Here is a 6,000-nt window from a genome sequence, read left to right on the forward strand (position 1 = left end):
CAATATTTGAAATGTCTCCTGTTCCCATTTATTAACCAATTTTAATTCCAAATTCTTAATTTCTTTTTCCAAATTCACATATTGTTTTCTTAACAGTTTCTTTTTATATGCAGAATATGATATAATTTGTCCTCTCATAGTTGCTTTGAAAGCATCCCATAAAATTCCAATCGAAATTTCCTCTAAATCATTAAGTCTAAAATATTCATTTATTTTATTTTGAAATTCTGTGCAAAATTTAGAATCAGCAAGCAATGTATTATCAAACCTCCATACAGGTTTGGAATTATCTGGATCTACTAAGTTAACTTCTATCCATATACCACCAAGATCAGATATTACTATTGGTTCTATGTCAGCTTTTATAACTTGCTATACCATCTGATCTGAAACAAAAATATAATCAATTCTTGAGAACGATTGATGAACATGTGAACAAAATGTAAATTCCCGATCATTAAAATGAAGAATACGCCATATATCTTTTAAATTACATACTTGTACCAAATTATCTAATCCCATTGATTTCATTATTCTACTAGGCTTTTTATCCATTATTGGATCTATAACAGCATTGAAATCCCCAGCCATCACTAAATTAGTAGTAGCCAGTGGTAAAACTAATTGTTGTAGAGATTTAAAGAATTCAATTTGATTCGAATTAGGTGCATATATATTTAGTAACGCCATTGTATTACTGCCCATGCTCATGTCAACAAGTAACCACCTTCCTTGAGGATCTGCCTTAATCATATTAAATGTTGCTGGACATTTTTTATTAATCAATATTGCAACTCCTGCCTTCTTTTTTACCGCTGGTGCAAATAAACATTGTTTTATCCACTTATCTGTCAGCTTCATAGACTCTGTTCCAGACAAATATGTCTCTTGCAAGAAACATATATCTGTATTTTGTTGTTTAATATATTCCAATACCTTTTTCCTTTTTATAGGGTGATTAAGGCCATTTACATTCAAAGAAAAAATTTTAAAACCCATTTTACAAATAAAATATAAAATACATATATAATCCACTCAAACATAAAATATACATTTTTTCTTTTTCCTTAAACCAATATATGAGTCTCCCCCCCTCCCCTCTTTCCCCATCCCCCCCTATTCCCATCCTCCACCCTCCCCTCCCCTAACACAAATGCAAACTTCGAAACGCACATATTACTGAGCAAAAAATAAACTCCCCACAGGCAATAACATACTCATTTTTCTTTCTCTAATCTTTCATGCAACCAACACTAAATTCTCCTGCAGTCAATCCATTCTTCAATACAGCGTAACGGCTTTGACCACGAGGTCATACTGCCAAAACCCTCTTCACATTTTTACCAACCGTGATACAACTTCTTTAAAATATCTTCCTATAGTTCTTCACATCAGCTTACAGTTAATAAACATTTTTGAAACATGCTTTTAGGAGGGCACTTGGCACGTTTATGAATTCTGTCAGTGCACAGACAGACATGAATCCTAAGGCTATGCTTTGTAGAAATAATGACATTCAGTAAAAATGTGGAGGCCCTGAACTTGATCCCTTAATTATTCTTTCACAAGTGTTAACTTTTTTGCCTGGCTTCCAGATCTCTCTCCCCCCTACAGCTTGCATTTCATTTCATTGCCAAATATTTCCCTGAAGCCTATCAATAAACAAGGACTTGGAAAGCAAGAAGCTGTGGGGCATTAATTGATATACTCTGTTCATTTTAACATTACTAGTAACTCAAACTGAACACATACGTGGTGATTTGATAACATGCCACCCATGTTGAAAATCCAAAGAGGCCCCTTTTATCCTGATTTTATACAAGCACCATAGACACCTGTGTGGGTTATTGTTGTTTTTTTTAAAATAAGTTGCCACAATCAGCCCCAATAGTGCGTAAATTCCCACACCTGCTCCAAAGAAGGTGTAAATGTGACCACGCACCTGCCTATAATATGCATGTAGTGTGCAACTCCACTTCTGCTCTACCCAAACTATGCTTCTTGGAATATCTACACTTAAAAAGTATAGAAACAGAGAAAATTGATGGCAAAGACCATATGGCCCATCCAGTATGCCCATCCCTGCCATCTACTATCCCTAGGAGATCCTAGATGTAAAGCTTTGAATACAATCACCATTAGTTTAAATCTTGTACGATAATATACTGGCAGCCAGTGACAACCAACAATGGAGTTGTTTGAATACTGCACGTGAGTCTATAGTTTCAAAGCATGATAGATGGCAATAGAGCTTGTGCATAGCAACATGATGGCAGATAAAGGCCAAATGGCCCATCCAGTCTGCCCATCCGCAGTAACCATTTTCTCTTCCTCTCTCTATAGGCTAAGGCTCCTTACACCCGCATTGTGATGTCATAGAGCTTTATGGTTCTAAAAACATAGAAATACGATAAATGCCCATCCAATTTGCCTATCCACAGCATCCACTATCTCCTCCTCTCTCTAAGAAATCCCAAAATCATTTGTCATAAGTACCAGAGCTATAAGCTGCACTTGAGGAATTTGCCATCCTTGTACAGTAGATGGAATAGACAACACTACCATCACGCTCATTGCTGATCTTTTCTTTTCTAGCACACTCTCGTAACCTCAAGCTTAGACGATTGCAATTTACTTCTAACAGGTTTCCAGCTGAACTGCCTCTCCCCCCTGCAAGCGGTGCAAAACCCAGCTGCATGGCTTATCTTCTGCCAACCTCGCTATACTCACCCCTCTCCTCAAATCACTCCACTGGCTCCCTATCCTCCTCCGCAAACAGTTCAAACTCCTATTACTAACATACAAGTGTGTTTATGCTGCAGGCCTTCAGTATCTCTCCTCTCTTATCTTTCCTTATATGCCTCCCTAAGAACTCCGCTCCTCAGATAAACTGCTTTTATTACATTACATTACATTACATTAGGGATTTCTATTCCGCCATTACCTTGCGGTTCAAGGCGGATTACAAAAGGTTAATTAAAAAAGTAGAGTTACATTGATTAGCTAGAGAGGTAAGTTGTAGATCTTATAAACATTTAACGTGTTGTTGTGGGTGAGGTGGTTTGTAAAAGAATTAATAGGTGGTCGCAGTGGAGGTTCTTTTGTTATTATTAGTGCGGTAATGGGTAGGTCTAATGTCAGTTTTAGAGTTGCTAAGAGGTAGTGATGTTATTGCTGCTTCAGGAATTTCTTGAAAAGTATGGTTTTTATTTCCTTTCTGAACGTCCTATAGTCTGGGGTGGTCATCAGAAGGTTGGAGATCTGGTTGTACCCTTCTCCTCCACCGCCAATTCCAGACTTCATTCCTTTTATCTAGCTGCGCCGTATGCCTGGAATAAACTCTCTGAGTTCGTCCGTCATGCCTCTTCACTTCCCTTGTTTAAAAATAGTCTGAAAACCCACCTTTTTGATATAGCCTTCAATCCATAACCCCATTCCCCATTGCCCACTGCTCACCACCCTAGCCAGCAGATAAACCATCCCCCCCTTACTGTAACCTCTACCCTGGCATTCTGTTTAGTTGTTTAGATTGTAAGCTCTTTCAAGCAGGGACTGTCTCCTTTGTGACTCTGTATAGCGCTGCGTACGTCTGGTAGCGCTCTAGAAATAATTAATAGTAGTAGTAATTTCCCCTGGTATCTTATTCTTGCCTCATTTTTAGTCTGTGATCTCTCTACCACAGGCCGCCAAAGAGTTCTCAGCTCAACCAACAAAGTTGGGGCAGTCTCCATCCAGGACTATACACTTAGACCAGTGATTTTCTGCTTTTTTTGTTCCCGTATTTTTCTGACAGAACGAAAGAAAGTGGATAATCACTGGACTAAGGGCTGATTCTATAGAGGGTGCCTAAATTAATTGGGAAAAAAATACCCTTAATAGCCTCAATAATTGGTTAAAAAAATTATTGTGTGACAGGCGTCTGATTCTATAAAAGATAGGTGCCTATCACATGGCGCTTAGCGGCACCTAATTCCTAAGTGGGCATTTCTATGGGCGGAGCGTGACTTAGGCCTATAAGTTTGTACCTGAGACAATGAACGGTTAAGTGACTCCCAATATCACAAGGAGTAGCAAAGGAAGGGGCGTAGTAAAGGGGGAGGCAGTCCGCCCCAGGCGCTGCCTTACTCAGGGCGCTGGTCCCCCTCCTCCTCCTCTCCACACACCCCTTCCAACTTCTCCCCCTGCCGCACGCGCACCCCTTCCCTTCCTCCGTACCTTTTTAACTTCAGCGCGCGCAGCCACCCATTTGCTGCCCACGTCGGCTTCAGCGCTCTTTCTGATGTTGCTTCCGGGTATGGGGAAAGGGTGCACGCGTGGCAGGGGAGGGGCGCCGCCCACCCTTGCTAAGCCACTGGCAGAGGAACCTAAACTAAGCCTCCCTGTTTTTCACTCAGTGCTCGAACTATGCCTCTTTTCCGGGAGGGAACTGCTGGATGAAGAAAATGTTAACGTTTTAATAGAAACGACAGAATGGCCAGACCTTAAGACACTGCAAAGCAATACAAAATCATTTCTTAATTTCTGGCATGCAGTACGGTCCACAACTCTGTTTGGACATTAACTCCTCTTCACATAGGAGACGAGATCCAGGTCTTCCCGCTGATATTGGACATGGAAGACAGAAGGCAAAAAAAAAGTCATCCTCAGCGTTCCGCTATAAAGTGTTTATGGATGGAAGATTTGTTCGTGCCTGAGAAATGAATCCGTATATGATGTATAACGCGATACCTTGTCTTCTGGGTTCAAAAGTCAATAAAATGTTATTGAAGAGGGGTGGAATGTACCGTGCCCAGCGGACTGTTTACGCTAAAGTAACAGTGAGATAAAGCCCTCGTGGGAGGTCCGTAATACCAAATCCATGACTCTTTTTGGACATGTAAACAGTGCAGCATTCCACAAGAGGGCATTTCTTTCTCTCAAACCAAAAGGCAGGCATAGGAATTTGGAAAGGTGGATTTAGGTTTTCAAATGTTTACTTCTATATGCTTGTGTAATGACTGAGGTCTTATGTTTTCGTTTTTTGTTGCTTTTGCACTGGTTCCACAAACATCATTATAGACTGCTGGAGCATTACTACTACCGGTACTTATTATTATTTCTAAAGTGCTGAAAGGCATACACAGCCCTGTACATTTTAACATACAATAGTCAGTCCCTGCTCAGAAGAGCTTACAATCTAACTTAGACAGGACATTTCAGGGTTGGGGAGGTTATAGCGGGTCTAGGTATCTGACAGCAGTGAGGGGGGAATTAAGAGTTGAAAGCAGTTTCAAAAAAGGAATTCAGTAGCACTGGCTCAACATATGACTTCAGTCTCGATATCTTTCCTGATGTACCCATGTAATGTGAAAGTAGGGAAGCAGAAGAAAGACATCCCTGCTGGGGCAGAGTGAGTCAGGCGCCATGCTGACGGAAGCACCAGTAACCCTCCTCCTCTCCATCCCTGCCTCTTCCGACTCCTCCCCTCACCACGCCCCCTTCCCACCCACCCCCCATACCACTAGTTGAAGTTGTTGCTCACGGCGGTCAACCACGTGCTCCTCGTGACCCCATCGGCTCACCCCTGTGGGTGCTGCACATAGGAAGTGACATCAGAGGGAGAGATGACGGGGTCGCAAGGAGCACGTGGTTGACCGCCGCGAGCGACAAATTCAGCTAGAGGTGTGGGGGAAGGGAAGTGGGGGGGCGCGCGCAGCAGGAGGAATCAGGGAAGGAGCTGGAGAGGGGCGCCACCCCCACGGGTGCCCCTCTCACCCTCGCTATGCCACGGGTCGGTAACCATGTAGGACAGAATTTATTTATTCTAAAAATTTCTATCTTGTGTATATCCTAAGGGGGTAACCAATGATACTTACATAAAAGATGACAAACTACAAATTCATCAATACATCAAAAATAAAAAATCATCACCCGATATTCAATTCACATCGGAAACTCACCCCCTTTTCTATTAAACTGCGATAGCAGGTTTTAGCATGGTGAGCCACACTAAATGGCCCG

The sequence above is a fragment of the Geotrypetes seraphini genome, chromosome 7 (assembly GCF_902459505.1).
Source record: "Geotrypetes seraphini chromosome 7, aGeoSer1.1, whole genome shotgun sequence".
In the NCBI taxonomy this organism is placed as follows: Eukaryota; Metazoa; Chordata; class Amphibia; order Gymnophiona; family Dermophiidae; genus Geotrypetes; species Geotrypetes seraphini.